Source organism: Ranitomeya imitator, chromosome 3 (assembly GCF_032444005.1).
Source record: "Ranitomeya imitator isolate aRanImi1 chromosome 3, aRanImi1.pri, whole genome shotgun sequence".
NCBI classification, from domain to species: domain Eukaryota; kingdom Metazoa; phylum Chordata; class Amphibia; order Anura; family Dendrobatidae; genus Ranitomeya; species Ranitomeya imitator.
The window spans coordinates 628351886-628370205 of record NC_091284.1 but is presented as its reverse complement, the minus strand read 5'-3'; positions in this window follow the sequence as shown (position 1 = coordinate 628370205).

The following is an 18320-nucleotide window of genomic DNA, read 5'->3' as shown; positions in this document are numbered from 1 at the left end:
TGTTGTAATATTTTATTCCACTCTCAATCCACCTGAAGACCCATGACCTGTAACAAATTAAAAATAATAAACCAACAATATCCCATACCTTCCGATGATCTGTCACGTCCTACGATGTAAATCTATCTGAAGGGGTTTATAATATTTTACAGGCAGGAGCTCTGCTATAATGCAGCTGTGCTTGTGCCTGTAAAACCTCGGGCAAGGTGACATTAACCCTTCATTACCCCATATCCCACCGCTACATGGAAGTGGGAAGAGAGTGGCCAATGTTATGTAGGCAATCCAGTGACACAGTGTGCCAGCAATCAGAGCACATACAGTGATCTGACAATAACCCAAAAACAATAGAACGAGCTCTGAGACGTGGAATCTCTGTAGACCGCAATACCTGAACCTAACCTAAACACAACTAAAGGCAGCTGTGGATTGCGCCTGACACTACCTATGCAACTCGGCACAGCCTGAGGAGCTGACTAGCCTGAAGATAGAAAAACAAGCCTGACTTGCCTCAGAGAAATACCCCAAAGGAAAAGGCAGCCCCCCACATATAATGACTGTTAGCAAGATGAAAAGACACACGTAGGGATGAAATAGATTCAGCAAAGTGAGGCCCGATATTCTAGATAGAGCGAGGATAGCAAAGAGAACTTTGCAGTCTACAAAAAACCCTAAAGCAAAAAACCACGCAAAGGGGCAAAAAGACCCACCGTGCCGAACTAACAGCACGGCGGTACACCCTTTGCGTCTCAGAGCTTCCAGCAAAACGAAAAGACAAGCTGGACAGAAAAAGAAGCAACAAAAGCAAAGAAGCACTTATCTAAGCAGAGCAGCAGGCCACAGGAAAGATCCAGAAGCTCAGATCCAACACTGGAACATTGACAAGGAGCAAGGAAGACAGAATCAGGTGGAGTTAAATAACAAAGCAGACAACGAGCTCACCAGAACACCTGAGGGAGGAAGCTCAGAAGCTGCAGTACCACTTGTGACCACAGGAGTGAATTCAGCCACAGAATTCACAACAGTACCCCCCCCTTGAGGAAGGGTCACCAAACCCTCACCAGAGCCCCCAGGCCGACCAGGATGAGCCACATGAAAGGCACGAACAAGATCTGGAGCATGGACATCAGAGGCAAAAACCCAGGAATTATCTTCCTGAGCATAACCCTTCCATTTAACCAGATACTGGAGTTTCCGTCTAGAAACACGAGAATCCAAAATTTTCTCCACAATATACTCCAATTCCCCCTCCACCAAAACCGGGGCAGGAGGCTCAACAGATGGAACCATAGGTGCCACGTATCTCCGCAACAACGACCTATGGAATACATTATGTATGGAAAAGGAGTCTGGGAGGGTCAGACGAAAAGACACAGGATTGAGAATCTCAGAAATCCTATACGGACCAATAAAACGAGGTTTAAATTTAGGAGAGGAAACCTTCATAGGAATATGACGAGAAGATAACCAAACCAGATCCCCAACACGAAGTCGGGGACCCACACGGCGTCTGCGATTAGCGAAAAGTTGAGCCTTCTCCTGGGACAAGGTCAAATTGTCCACTACCTGAGTCCAGATCTGCTGCAACCTGTCCACCACAGAATCCACACCAGGACAGTCCGAAGACTCAACCTGTCCTGAAGAGAAACGAGGATGGAACCCAGAATTGCAGAAAAATGGAGAGACCAAGGTAGCCGAGCTGGCCCGATTATTAAGGGCGAACTCAGCCAACGGCAAAAAGGACACCCAATCATCCTGGTCTGCAGAAACAAAACATCTCAGATATGTTTCCAAGGTCTGATTGGTTCGTTCGGTCTGGCCATTAGTCTGAGGATGGAAAGCCGAGGAAAAAGATAGGTCAATGCCCATCCTACCACAAAAGGCTCGCCAAAACCTTGAAACAAACTGGGAACCTCTGTCAGAAACAATATTCTCAGGAATGCCATGCAAACGAACCACATGTTGGAAGAACAAAGGCACCAAATCAGAGGAGGAAGGCAATTTAACCAAGGGCACCAGATGGACCATTTTAGAAAAGCGATCACAGACCACCCAAATGACTGACATCTTTTGAGAAACGGGAAGGTCAGAAATGAAATCCATCGAAATATGTGTCCAAGGCCTCTTTGGGACCGGCAAGGGCAAAAGCAACCCACTGGCACGTGAACAGCAGGGCTTAGCCCTAGCACAAATCCCACAGGACTGCACAAAAGTACGTACATCCCGTGACAGAGATGGCCACCAGAAGGATCTAGCCACTAACTCTCTGGTACCAAAGATTCCAGGATGACCAGCCAACACCGAACAATGAAGTTCAGAGATAACTTTACTAGTCCACCTATCAGGAACGAACAGTTTCTCCGCCGGACAACGATCAGGTTTATTCACCTGAAATTTTTGCAACACTCGCCGCAAATCAGGGGAGATGGCAGACACAATGACTCCTTCCTTGAGGATACTCGCCGGCTCAGATGAACCCGGAGAGTCGGGCACAAAACTCCTAGACAGAGCATCCGCCTTCACATTTTTAGAGCCCGGAAGGTACGAAATCACAAAATCGAAGCGGGCAAAAAATAACGACCAACGGGCCTGTCTAGGATTCAAGCACTTGGCAGACTCGAGATAAGTAAGGTTCTTATGATCAGTCAATACCACCACGCGATGCTTAGCTCCTTCAAGCCAATGACGCCATTCCTCGAATGACCACTTCATGGCCAGCAACTCTCGGTTGCCCACATCATAATTACGCTCAGCAGCCGAAAACTTTCTGGAAAAGAAAGCACATGGTTTCAACACTGAGCAACCAGAACCTCTCTGTGACAAAACCGCCCCTGCTCCAATCTCAGAAGCATCAACCTCGACCTGGAACGGAAGAGAAACATCTGGTTGACACAACACAGGGGCAGAACAAAAACGATGCTTCAACTCCTGAAAAGCTTCCACAGCAGCAGAAGACCAATTAACCAAATCAGCACCCTTCTTGGTCAAATCGGTCAATGGTTTGGCAATGCTAGAAAAATTACAGATGAAGCGACGATAAAAATTAGCAAAGCCCAGGAATTTTTGCAGACTTTTCAGAGATGTCGGCTGAGTCCAATCCTGGATGGCTTGGACCTTAACCGGATCCATCTCGATAGTAGAAGGGGAAAAGATGAACCCCAAAAATGAAACTTTCTGCACACCGAAGAGACACTTTGATCCCTTCACAAACAAAGAATTAGCACGCAGGACCTGGAACACCATTCTGACCTGCTTCACATGAGAGTCCCAATCATTTGAGAAGATCAAAATGTCATCCAAGTAAACAATCAGGAATTTATCCAGATACTCACGGAAGATGTCATGCATAAAAGACTGAAACACAGATGGAGCATTGGCAAGTCCGAACGGCATCACTAGATACTCAAAATGACCCTCGGGCGTATTAAATGCAGTTTTCCATTCATCTCCTTGCCTGATTCTCACCAGATTATACGCACCACGAAGATCTATCTTAGTGAACCAACTAGCCCCCTTAATCCGAGCAAACAAGTCAGATAACAATGGCAAGGGATACTGAAATTTAACAGTGATCTTATTAAGAAGGCGGTAATCAATACACGGTCTCAGCGAACCATCCTTCTTGGCTACAAAAAAGAACCCTGCTCCCAGTGGTGATGACGATGGGCGAATATGTCCCTTCTCCAGGGATTCCTTCACATAACTGCGCATAGCGGCGTGTTCAGGCACGGATAAATTAAATAATCGACCTTTAGGGAATTTACTACCAGGAATCAAATTGATAGCACAATCACAATCCCTATGCGGAGGTAGGGCATCGGACTTGGGCTCTTCAAATACATCCTGATAATCAGACAAGAACTCTGGGACCTCAGAAGGAGTGGATGACGAAATAGACAAAAATGGAACATCACCATGTACCCCCTGACAACCCCAGCTGGATACCGACATAGAGTTCCAATCCAATACTGGATTATGGGTTTGCAGCCATGGCATCCCCAACACGACCACATCATGCAGATTATGTAGCACCAGAAAGCGAATAACTTCCTGATGTGCAGGAGCCATGCACATGGTCAGCTGGGTCCAGTACTGAGGTTTATTCTTGGCCAAAGGTGTAGCATCAATTCCTCTCAACGGAATAGGACACCGCAAAGGCTCCAAGAAAAACCCACAACGTTTAGCAAAATCCAAATCCATCAGATTCAGGGCAGCGCCTGAATCCACAAACGCCATGACAGAATACGATGACAAAGAGCATATCAAGGTAATGGACAGAAGGAATTTGGATTGTACAGTACCAATGACGGCAAACCTATCGAACCGCTTTGTGCGCTTAGGACAATCAGAAATAGCATGAGTGGAATCACCACAGTAGAAACACAGACCATTCAGACGTCTGTGTTCTTGCCGTTCAACTCTGGTCATAGTCCTATCGCACTGCATAGGCCCAGGTTTAATCTTAGACAATACCGCCAAATGGTGCACAGATTTACGCTCGCGCAAGCGTCGACCGATCTGAATGGCCAAAGACATAGACTCATTCAAACCAGCAGGCATAGGAAAACCCACCATGACATCCTTAAGAGCCTCAGAGAGACCCTTTCTGAACAAAGCTGCCAGAGCAGATTCATTCCACAGAGTGAGTACTGACCACTTCCTAAATTTCTGCCAATATACTTCTATATCATCCTGACCCTGGCACAAAGCCAGCAAATTTTTCTCAGCCTGATCCACTGAATTGGGCTCATCGTAAAGTAATCCGAGCGCCAGGAAAAACGCATTGACATTACTCAATGCAGGGTCTCCTGGCGCAAGAGAAAATGCCCAGTCCTGAGGGTCGCCGCGCAAAAAAGAAATAATAATCAAAACCTGTTGAATAGGATTACCAGAAGAATGAGGTTTCAAGGCCAGAAATAGCTTACAATTATTTTTGAAATTAAGAAACTTAGTTCTATCACCAAAAAACAAATCAGGAATAGGATATCTTGGTTCTAACATAGATTTCTGATCAATAGTATCTTGAATCCTTTGTACATGTGTAACGAGATTATCCATTGAAGAGCACAGACCCTGAATATCCATGTCCACACCTGTGTCCTGAAACACCCAAATGTCTAGGGGAAAAAAAAGACTGAACACAGAGCTGAGAAAAAAAAAAGGTGTCAGAACTTCTTTTTTCCCTCTATTGAGAATCATTAGGTTGGCTCCTTCTACTGTTATGTAGGCAATCCAGTGACACAGTGTGCCAGCAATCAGAGCACATACAGTGATCTGACAATAACCCAAAAACAATAGAACGAGCTGTGACACGTGGAATCTCTGTAGACCGCAATACCTGAACCTAACCTAAACACAACTAAAGGCAGCTGTGGATTGCGCCTGACACTACCTATGCAACTCGGCACAGCCTGAGGAGCTGACTAGCCTGAAGATAGAAAAACAAGCCTGACTTGCCTCAGAGAAATACCCCAAAGGAAAAGGCAGCCCCCCACATATAATGACTGTTAGTAAGATGAAAAGACACACGTAGGGATGAAATAGATTCAGCAAAGTGAGGCCCGATATTCTAGATAGAGCGAGGATAGCAAAGAGAACTTTGCAGTCTACAAAAAACCCTAAAGCAAAAAACCACGCAAAGGGGGCAAAAAGACCCACCGTGCCGAACTAACAGCACGGCGGTACACCCTTTGCGTCTCAGAGCTTCCAGCAAAACGAAAAGACAAGCTGGACAGAAAAAGAAGCAACAAAAGCAAAGAAGCACTTATCTAAGCAGAGCAGCAGGCCACAGGAAAGATCCAGAAGCTCAGATCCAACACTGGAACATTGACAAGGAGCAAGGAAGACAGAATCAGGTGGAGTTAAATAACAAAGCAGCCAACGAGCTCACCAGAACACCTGAGGGAGGAAGCTCAGAAGCTGCAGTACCACTTGTGACCACAGGAGTGAATTCAGCCACAGAATTCACAACAGGCCAAGTGCCAGAATAGGCGCATCTTCCAGATGTGCCTTTTCTGGGGTGGCTGGGGGCAGATGTTTTTAGCCAGGGGGGGGGGGTGTTATGAACTGGTGATTCAGAACCACAATGGACCTAGTGGTTAAGAGCACACAAGTGACCTGATAGTTACTATTAACATAGAACGAGCTCTGAGACGTGGGAACTCTGCTGACCGCAATCCCTAATCCTATCATACCACACTAGAGGTAGCCGTGGAGCGCTCCTGACCAGACCTAGGCGCCTCGGGCACAGCCTGAGAAACTAGCTAGCCCTGAAGATAGAAAGATAAGCCTACCTTGCCTCAGAGAAATTCCCCAAAGGAAAAGGCAGCCCCCCACATATAATGACTGTGAGTAAAGATGAAAATACAAACACAGAGATGAAATAGATTTTAGCAAAGTGAGGCCCGACTTACTGAATAGACCGAGGATAGGAAAGATAGCTTTGCGGTCAGCACAAAAACCTACAAACAACCACGCAGAGGGCGCAAAAAGACCCTCCGCACCGACTAACGGTACGGAGGTGCTCCCTCTGCGTCTCAGAGCTTCCAGCAAGCAAGAAAAACCAATATAACAAGCTGGACAGGAAAAATAGCAAACAAAAGTAACACCAGCAAAACTTAGCTTATGCAGGGCAGACAGGCCACAAGAACGATCCAGGAGAGAGCAAGACCAATACTGGAACATTGACTGGAGGCCAGGAACAAAGAACTAGGTGGAGTTAAATAGAGCAGCACCTAACGACTTAACCTCGACACCTGAGGAAGGAAACTCAGAAGCCGCAGCCCCACTCACATCCACCAAAGGAAGCTCAAGGACAGAACCAGCCGAAATACCACTCATTACCACAGGAGGGAGCTTGACCACAGAATTCACAACAGTACCCCCCCCCTTGAGGAGGGGTCACTGAACCCTCACCAGAGCCCCCAGGCCGACCAGGATGAGCCAAATGAAAGGCACGAACCAGATCGGCAGCATGAACATCAGAGGCAAAGACCCAGGAATTATCTTCCTGACCATAACCCTTCCACTTAACCAGGTACTGGATTTTCCGTCTCGAAATACGAGAATCCAAAATCTTCTCCACTATATACTCCAACTCCCCCTCAACCAAAACCGGGGCAGGAGGATCAATGGATGGAACCACAGGTGCCACGTATCTCCGCAACAATGACCTATGGAATACATTATGGATGGAAAAAGAAGCTGGAAGGGTCAAACGAAAAGACACAGGATTAAGAACCTCAGAAATCCTATACGGACCAATGAAACGAGGCTTAAACTTAGGAGAGGAAACTTTCATAGGAATATAACGAGACGACAAACAAACCAAATCCCCAACACGAAGTCGGGGACCCACACAGCGCCTGCGGTTAGCGAAACGTTGAGCCTTCTCCTGGGACAATGTCAAATTGTCCACTACATGAGTCCAAATCTGCTGCAACCTATCCACCACAGTATCCACACCAGGACAGTCCGAAGACTCAACCTGCCCTGAAGAGAAACGAGGATGGAAACCAGAATTGCAGAAAAACGGCGAAACCAAAGTAGCCGAGCTGGCCCGATTATTAAGGGCAAACTCAGCCAAAGGCAAAAAGGACACGCAATCATCCTGATCAGCAGAAACAAAACATCTCAGATATGTTTCCAAGGTCTGATTGGTTCGTTCAGTTTGGCCATTTGTCTGAGGATGGAAAGCCGAGGAAAAAGACAAATCAATGCCCATCCTAGCACAAAAGGCTCGCCAAAACCTCAAAACAAACTGGGAACCTCTGTCAGAAACGATGTTCTCCAGAATGCCATGTAAACGAACCACATGCTGGAAAAAAAAAGGCACCAAATCAGAGGAGGAGGGCAATTTAGACAAGGGTACCAAATGGACCATCTTAGAGAAGCGATCACAAACCACCCAAATGACCGACATCTTTTGAGAGATGGGGAGATCCGAAATAAAATCCATAGAGATATGTGTCCAGGGCCTCTTCGGGACCGGCAAGGGCAAAAGCAACCCACTGGCACGAGAACAGCAGGGCTTAGCCCGAGCACAAATCCCACAGGACTGCACAAACGAACGCACATCCCGCGACAGAGACGGCCACCAAAAGGATCTAGCCACCAAATCTCTGGTACCAAAGATTCCAGGATGACCAGCCAACACCGAACAATGAACCTCAGAGATAACTCTACTCGTCCATTTATCAGGGACAAACAGTTTCTCCGTTGGGCAACGGTCAGGTCTATTAGCCTGAAATTTTTGCAGCACCCGCCGCAAATCAGGGGAGATGTCAGACAAAATCACCCCCTCCTTGAGAATACCCGCCGGCTCAGGCAAACCCGGAGAGTCGGGCACAAAACTCCTAGACAGGGCATCCGCCTTCACATTTTTAGAGCCCGGAAGGTAAGAAACCACAAAGTCAAAACGGGAGAAAAACAGCGACCAATGAGCCTGTCTAGGATTCAACCGTTTGGCAGACTCGAGATAAGTCAAGTTCTTGTGATCAGTCAAGACCACCACGCGATGCTTAGCTCCTTCAAGCCAATGACGCCACTCCTCGAATGCCCACTTCATGGCCAGCAACTCTCGATTGCCAACATCATAATTACGCTCAGCAGGCGAAAACTTCCTGGAAAAGAAGGCACATGGTTTCATCACCGAGCCATCAGAACTTCTTTGCGACAAAACAGCCCCTGCTCCAATCTCAGAAGCATCAACCTCGACCTGGAACGGGAGCGAAACTTCTGGCTGGCACAACACAGGGGCAGAAGAAAAACGACGCTTCAACTCCTGAAAAGCTTCCACAGCAGCAGAAGACCAATTGACCACATCAGCACCCTTCTTGGTTAAATCAGTCAACGGTTTAGCAATACTAGAAAAATTATTGATGAAGCGACGATAAAAATTAGCAAAGCCCAGGAACTTTTGCAGACTCTTCAGAGATGTCGGCTGAGTCCAATCATAAATGGCCTGAACTTTAACAGGGTCCATCTCGATAATAGAAGGAGAAAAAATGAACCCCAAAAATGAAACCTTCACAAACAAAGAATTAGCACGCAGGACCTGGAACACCATTCTAACCTGCTTCACGTGAGACTCCCAATCATCCGAGAAGACCAAAATATCATCCAAGTATACAATCAGGAATTTATCCAGGTACTCTCGGAAGATGTCATGCATAAAGGACTGAAATACTGATGGAGCATTAGAAAGGCCAAATGGCATAACCAGGTACTCAAAATGGCCCTTGGGCATATTAAATGCTGTTTTCCATTCATCGCCCTTTTTAATACGCACAAGATTATACGCACCACGAAGATCTATCTTGGTGAACCAACTAGCCCCCTTAATCCGAGCAAACAAATCAGACAGCAGCGGCAAGGGGTACTGAAATTTGACTGTGATTTTATTTAGAAGGCAGTAATCAATACAAGGTCTCAGCGAACCATCCTTCTTGGCCACAAAAAAGAACCCTGCTCCCAATGGCGACGACGACGGGCGAATATGACCCTTCTCCAAGGATTCCTTTACGTAACTCCGCATAGCGGCGTGCTCAGGTACTGACAAATTAAACAGTCGACCTTTAGGAAACTTACTACCAGGAATCAAATCGATAGCACAATCGCAATCCCTATGCGGAGGTAGGGCACTGGACTTGGGCTCATCAAATACATCCCTGTAATCTGACAAGAACTCTGGGACCTCAGAAGGGGTGGATGATGAAATAGACAGAAATGGAACATCACCATGTACCCCCTGACAACCCCAGCTGGACACAGACATAGATTTCCAATTCAATACTGGGTTATGGACTTGTAGCCATGGCAACCCCAACACGACCACATCATGCAGATTCTGCAACACCAAAAAGCGAATATCCTCCTGATGCGCAGGAGCCATGCACATGGTCAGTTGGGTCCAATACTGAGGCTTATTCTTGGCCAATGGCGTAGCATCAATTCCTCTCAATGGGATAGGATGCTGCAAGGGCTCCAAGAAAAACCCACAGCGCCTAGCAAACTCCAAGTCCATCAAATTCAGGGCAGCGCCTGAATCCACAAATGCCATGACAGAATAGGATGACAACGAGCAGATCAAAGTAACGGACAAGAGAAATTTCGACTGTACCGTACCAATGGTGGCAGACCTAGCGAAACGCTTAGTGCGCTTAGGACAATCGGAGATAGCATGAGTGGAATCACCACAGTAAAAACACAGCCCATTCCGACGTCTGTGTTCTTGCCGTTCAGCTCTGGTCAAAGTCCTATCACATTGCATAGGCTCAGGTTTATGCTCAGATAATACCGCCAAATGGTGCACAGTTTTATGCTCACGTAAGCGTCGATCGATCTGAATGGCCAAAGACATAGACTCATTCAGACCAGCAGGCATAGGAAATCCCACCATGACATCCTTAAGGGCTTCAGAGAGACCCTTTCTGAAAATTGCTGCCAGAGCACATTCATTCCTTTGAGTGAGCACAGACCACTTCCTAAACTTCTGACAATATATCTCTACCTCATCCTGACCCTGACACAGAGCCAGCAAGATTTTCTCTGCCTGATCCACTGAATTAGGTTCATCATAAAGCAACCCGAGCGCCAGAAAAAACGCATCAATATCACATAATGCAGGATCTCCTGGCGCAAGGGAAAATGCCCAGTCTTGAGGGTCGCCACGTAATAAAGAAATAATGATCTTTACTTGTTGAACTGGGTCACCAGAGGAGCGGGGTTTCAAAGCCAGAAATAGTTTACAATTATTTGTAAAATTCAGAAACTTAGCTCCAGAAAATAACTCAGGAATAGGAATTTTAGGTTCTAACATAGGATTCTGAACCACTAAATCTTGAATGTTCTGTACACTTATAGCGAGATTATCCATCAAAGAGGGCAGACCTTGAATGTCCATGTCTACACCTGTGTTCTGAACCACCTTGATGTAAAGGGGAAAAGAAAGACAAAACACAGTGCAAAGAAAAAAAAATGGTCTCAGAACTTCTCTTTTCCCTCTATTGAGAAGCATTAGTACTTTGGGCCTCCAGTACTATTATGAACTGGTGATTCAGAACCACAATGGACCTAGTGGTTAAGAGCACACAAGTGACCTGATAGTTACTATTAACATAGAACGAGCTCTGAGACGTGGGAACTCTGCTGACCGCAATCCCTATTCCTATTATACCACACTAGAGGTAGCCGTGGAGTGCTCCTGACCAGACCTAGGCGCCTCGGGCACAGCCTGAGAAACTAGCTAGCCCTGAAGATAGAAAGATAAGCCTACCTTGCCTCAGAGAAATTCCCCAAAGGAAAAGGCAGCCCCCCACATATAATGACTGTGAGTAAAGATGAAAATACAAACACAGAGATGAAATAGATTTTAGCAAAGTGAGGCCCGACTTACTGAATAGACCGAGGATAGGAAAGATAGCTTTGCGGTCAGCACAAAAACCTACAAACAACCACGCAGAGGGCACAAAAAGACCCTCCGCACCGACTAACGGTACGGAGGTGCTCCCTCTGCGTCTCAGAGCTTCCAGCAAGCAAGAAAAACCAATATAACAAGCTGGACAGGAAAAATAGCAAACAAAAGTAACACCAGCAAAACTTAGCTTATGCAGGGCAGACAGGCCACAAGAACGATCCAGGAGAGAGCAAGACCAATACTGGAACATTGACTGGAGGCCAGGAACAAAGAACTAGGTGGAGTTAAATAGAGCAGCACCTAACGACTTAACCTCGACACCTGAGGAAGGAAACTCAGAAGCCGCAGCCCCACTCACATCCACCAAAGGAAGCTCAAGGACAGAACCAGCCGAAGTACCACTCATGACCACAGGAGGGAGCTTGACCACAGAATTCACAACAGGGGGGCAATAACCGTGGACCCTCTCCAGGCTATTAATATCTGCCCTCACTGGCTTTACCACTCTGGCAGAGAAAATTGCGTGGGAGCCCACACCAATTTTTTCTGTGATTTAACCCTTAAAGTTAATAGCTACAGCGCCCAAATTTTGCACATACACACTACTAACATTAGTAGTGTGTAATATGCAAAAAAAAGGAGAAAAGACATGGTTTTCTGCTATATCGCGCTGAAGTAAATATAAATATATATATATATATGTGTCTCAATGACATATATATATATATATATATATATATATATATATAGACAGTACATATGTTTTTATGATTTTTTGAGCACATGGATCCATTGTATGTCCGTATGTCGGTTTTGCAAGCCTGCGAGAAAATCTCGCAGTACGGATGCCATACGGATTACATATTTCCCATTGACTTGCATTGGATTTCGAGTTTCGGTCGATCTTCGACCCCGACTTTTCGCGATAATCAGCCGATTTCACTCGAATCGACTTTTGAGAAAGTCGGGTTTCGCGAAACCCGACTCAACCTTAAAAAAGTTAAAGTCGCTCAACCATACTTATGACCATGTGATATTTCAGTTTATCTTTTTTAATAAATTTGTAAAAATTTCTGCATTTCTGAATTTTTCGTCAAGATGGGGTGCAAAGTGTACATTAATGTAAAAAAATTAACCTTTTTTCTTTTTTAAATTTACCAAATAGCTGCAATGAAACAAAGAGTGAAAAATTTAAAGAAGTCTAAATACTTTCATACCCACTGTAGTTCACCCGAAGGGTATGTGTCCACCTTCAGGATGGCCGGCGGTTTAGTCGGAGCGGCAAACCATCTCCACGCTAAGCTCCGCCCCCTTCTGGGACATGATGATGCCGGTTGTGTTCATAGCACACATCCGGGATCATCGCACCCCACACATAGGGCCCTGTGTCATACCTTGCGGCGACGCAGCATCGCGGCAAGGTACACGGACATGCTGTGATCTTAAAAGACGCGCCGCATGTCCGTAGTCGCAGGGCCGCCGCGGGCGTATTACCACGCATAGTGGAGACGGGATTTCATTCAATCCCCTCCACTATGCTGTAACATCTGGACGCTGCATGTTTGACACGGCGTCTCCATGTAGCATCAAACACGTGGCGTTTACTGCACCTGGAAACATACCCTAACACTGATTCACCTTGAGCGTGCAAGGATAGCTTGAATATCTTTGGAACTTGATTATAATGTTCCCACAACTTCTATATATGTAGCAAGGGGGACTAACAGATCTCCTATATACAGTATGATGGCCCGTACAGCTTTCTTCTTTAAAATCATAAAAATCAAATCCACTAGTCAAATTAAGAGATGGGAAAATCCAACATGGAAACAGCTACTGTAACTTTTATAGTAGCAACCATTTGCAACTCCAAACGATAAATTGAACAAAAAAAACAAAAGTAGATTTTAGCTAAAAATATGTATTTTATTGTATGTAATCTATAAAAAATGGCCTTGATACCAAGAAATACAGATGACAAAAGCGGATCATAGTTGACAATGCATTATCATATCACATCGTAACATGGGTATATTTGTATAGAATGATGAAATACCATCGATTGAAAAGGAATTAACCCATTAGTAAGCAAGTTAGTTTTTCAAACCTGACTTGTCATTTTATGTGGCAATAACTTTGAATGTTTCAACATTTCCCTGTGATTTTAAGATTATTTTTTGTGACACATTGTGCTTTTATGCTATTGGTCAATTTAGTTTGATACATTTTCCATTTATTTATAAAAATATTAGCTATTTGACAAAAAAAATCAAAAATGTAACAATTTTAAAACATTTGGTGCTTAAGCATATAATCCAGATAGTCATACACATAATAAGTTAATAACATGTGTCCTAACGTCTGCCATACGTAAGCACCATTTGTAAAATATCCTTTTATGTTATAAGGATGTAAGAAGGTTTAAAAATTTAGCAGCATTTTTTCTTTTTTTTTAAGGACATTTAAAAAACATATTTTTTTAGGGATACATTCTGTTTTGAACTGCTGTCGGGTATTTTATTAAGCCTACAAGTGCTTTTCAGTGGAATGACAGGAAAAAATTAAGTACATTTTTACCACTAAAATCTTGCTAACATCTGAAAAGGCCACTATGACATCATATGTCCAGGCCTTGCTGAAAAGACTTAAGGTGGTGCATAAAGAAGTGTTCTCATCTTTTACAGATCCTAATGCCAGTGCAGATGTGCATCAGCTGAATCCAGGTGATTGGGTGATCATAGAGAGACACGTGAAAAGGAGTTTAGATCCGCAGTTTGATGGCCCATTCCAAGACGAGCTGACCACATCGACCTCAGTGAAACTTGAGGGAAAGCCCACCTGGATCCATGCCAGTCACTGCAAAATGGTCACTGAACAAACTTTTAAATATTGACTGGAACAACTAACTTATTCAATATTATGCTTTTGTTATAAAGCACATGAAAGGAGAAAAGCCAAAGGACTGTTGGATCTGTACACACAGCCAAGTATCTGCAAGGACTTTGCTGTACTTAGCCTTACCACTGGAGCAACAGAAGGTATTAACACCACACTATATACACAAAAAAACCTGGCCTCAATCTAAGTTTGGGGAAAAGATGTCCCGTGACGAATCTGCTTCATTGACTATAGGCAAATGAGTTAATAATTCCTGATTTCAGTTAAATATAATATGACCTAAGAGACTACTAGTAGGGGGTATTTTACAGACTTGCATGCAGATTTTATAGTTTTGTTTATTGTTCTTTGTAGCCTAAAAAGCTCTGCTATATGTATTACCCAATCTATTGAATAATGTATGTGTAAAAAGTAATCTAATGCTGAACCTTCCATACTGTATGAGATCCCAGATAACTACTACTGATGGGAGAAGTGGGTGTCCACACTGAGGGTGGATGGGTGAAGCAGGTAGGAAGCCCCCTCATGAGAAAGTAGCTCCGTTGTAGACATTGAGTATCCTGGTGGCAAAAGGTTATACCATTGACAAAAGGGAGAAATTTATATAGAATGGTTAATGTTTTCTCCTTGTTCTTGAATTTATTTTTATATTAGTGTCATAGCCTTATAGTCTCATATTCAAGGACATTTTATTTCTTATCTCATATGCAATGTTTTTAAGATTCTGCAAAAGCATGTTTTGGGTACATGGTAAATAAAATCATCATGACCTGGGTAATAGGGAAAAGGGGGAGGCTACATGAGTTACATTGAGATATACTGCTGTAAATGGTGTAAGAGACAGCATTCTTACATAGTAACATAGTAACATAGTTAGTAAGGCCGAAAAAAGACATTTGTCCATCCAGTTCAGCCTATATTCCATCATAATAAATCCCCAGATCTACGTCCTTCTACAGAACCTAATTGTATGATACAATATTGTTCTGCTCCAGGAAGACATCCAGGCCTCTCTTGAACCCCTCAACTGAGTTCGCCATCACCACCTCCTCAGGCAAGCAATTCCAGATTCTCACTGCCCTAACAGTAAAGAATCCTCTTCTATGTTGGTGGAAAAACCTTCTCTCCTCCAGACGCAAAGAATGCCCCCTTGTGCCCGTCACCTTCCTTGGTATAAACAGATCCTCAGCGAGATATTTGTATTGTCCCCTTATATACTTATACATGGTTATTAGATCGCCCCTCAATCGTCTTTTTTCTAGACTAAATAATCCTAATTTCGCTAATCTATCTGGGTATTGTAGTTCTCCCATCCCCTTTATTAATTTTGTTGCCCTCCTTTGTACTCTCTCTAGTTCCATTATATCCTTCCTGAGCACCGGTGCCCAAAACTGGACACAGTACTCCATGTGCGGTCTAACTAGGGATTTGTACAGAGGCAGTATAATGCTCTCATCATGTGTATCCAGACCTCTTTTAATGCACCCCATGATCCTGTTTGCCTTGGCAGCTGCTGCCTGGCACTGGCTGCTCCAGGTAAGTTTATCATTAACTAGGATCCCCAAGTCCTTCTCCCTGTCAGATTTACCCAGTGGTTTCCCATTCAGTGTGTAATGGTGATATTGATTCCTTCTTCCCATGTGTATAACCTTACATTTATCATTGTTAAACCTCATCTGCCACCTTTCAGCCCAAGTTTCCAACTTATCCAGATCCATCTGTAGCAGAATACTATCTTCTCTTGTATTAACTGCTTTACATAGTTTTGTATCATCTGCAAATATCAATATTTTACTGTGTAAACCTTCTACCAGATCATTAATGAATATGTTGAAGAGAACAGGTCCCAATACTGACCCCTGCGGTACCCCACTGGTTACAGCAACCCAGTTAGAGACTATACCATTTATAACCACCCTCTGCTTTCTATCACTAAGCCAGTTACTAACCCATTTACACACATTTTCCCCCAAACCAAGCATTCTCATTTTGTGTACCAACCTCTTGTGCGGCACGGTATCAAACGCTTTGGAAAAATCGAGATATACCACGTCCAATGACTCACCGTGGTCCAGCCTATAGCTTACCTCTTCATAAAAACTGATTAGATTGGTTTGACAGGAGCGATTTCTCATAAACCCATGCTGATTTGGAGTTAAACAGTTATTCTCATTGAGATAATCCAGAATAACATCCCTCAGAAACCCTTCAAATATTTTACCAACAATCGAGGTTAGACTTACTGGCCTATAATTTCCAGGTTCACTTTTAGAGCCCTTTTTGAATATTGGCACCACATTTGCTATGCGCCAATCCTGCGGAACAGACCCTGTTGCTATAGAGTCCCTAAAAATAAGAAATAATGGTTTATCTATTACATTACTTAGTTCTTTTAGTACTCGTGGGTGTATGCCATCCGGACCCGGAGATTTATCTATTTTAATCTTATTTAGCCGGTTTCACACCTCTTCTTGGGTTAAATTGGTGACCCTTAATATAGGGTTTTCATTGTTTCTTTGGATTTCACCTAGCATTTCATTTTCCACCGTGAATACCGTGGAGAAGAAGGTGTTTAATATGTTAGCTTTTTCCTCGTCATCTACAACCATTCTTTCCTCACTATTTTTTAAGGGGCCTACATTTTCAGTTTTTATTTTTTTACTATTGATATAGTTGAAGAACAGTTTGGGATTAGTTTTACTCTCCTTGGCAATGTGCTTCTCTGTTTCCTTTTTGTCAGCTTTAATTAGTTTTTTAGATAAAGTATTTTTCTCCCTATCGTTTTTTAGAGCTTCAATGGTGCCATCCTGCTTTAGTAGTGCAAATGCTTTCTTTTTACTGTTAATTGCCTGTCTTACTTCTTTGTTTAGCCACATTGGGTTTTTCCTATTTCTAATCCTTTTATCCCCACAAGGTATAAACCGCTTACACTGCCTATTTAGGATGTTCTTAAACATTTCCCATTTATTATCTGTATTCTTATTTCTGAGGATATTGTCCCAGTCTACCAGATTAAGGGCATCTCTAAGCTGGTCAAACTTTGCCTTCCTAAAGTTCAGTGTTTTTGTGACTCCCTGACAAGTTCCCCTAGTGAAAGACAGGTGAAACTGTACAATATTGTGGTCGCTATTTCCTAGATGCCCGACCACCTGCAGATTTGTTATTCTGTCAGGTCTATTAGATAGTATTAGGTCTAAAAGTGCTGCTCCTCTGGTTGGATTCTGCACCAATTGTGAAAGATAATTTTTCTTGGTTATTAGCAGAAACCTGTTGCCTTTATGGGTTTCACAGGTTTCTGTTTCCCAGTTAATATCCGGGTAGTTAAAGTCCCCCATAACCAGGACCTCATTATGGGTTGCAGCTTCATCTATCTGCTTTAGAAGTAGACTTTCCATGGTTTCTGTTATATTTGGGGGTTTGTAACAGACCCCCATTAAGAATTTTGTTACCATTTTTCCCTCCATGAATTTCGACCCATATGGACTCGACATCCTCATTTCCTTCGCTAATATCCTCCCTTAAAGTGGACTTTAGACAAGACTTTACATAGAGACAAACCCCTCCTCCTCTCCGATTTTTACGATCCTTTCTAAAAAGACTGTAACCCTGTAAGTTAACTGCCCAGTCATAGCTTTCATCTAACCATGTCTCGGTTATTCCCACTATGTCAAAGTTACCTGTAGATATTTCTGCTTCTAGTTCTTCCATCTTGTTTGTCAGGCTTCTGGCGTTTGTGAGCATGCAGTTTAGAGGATTTTGTTTTGTTCCAATCTCCTCGCTGTGGATTGTTTTAGAAATGTTCTTACCTCCCTTCTGAGTATGTTTTCCTGGATCTTCTTTGTTCAAGTCTAATGTTTTTCTTCCCGTCCTCTCTTCTTCTAGTTTAACGCCCTCCTGATGAGTGTAGCGAGTCTTCTGGCGAATGTGTGTTTCCCAGGTTTGTTGAGGTGTAGTCCGTCTCTGGCGAGGAGTCCATCGTACAAGTAATTCACACCGTGGTCCAGGA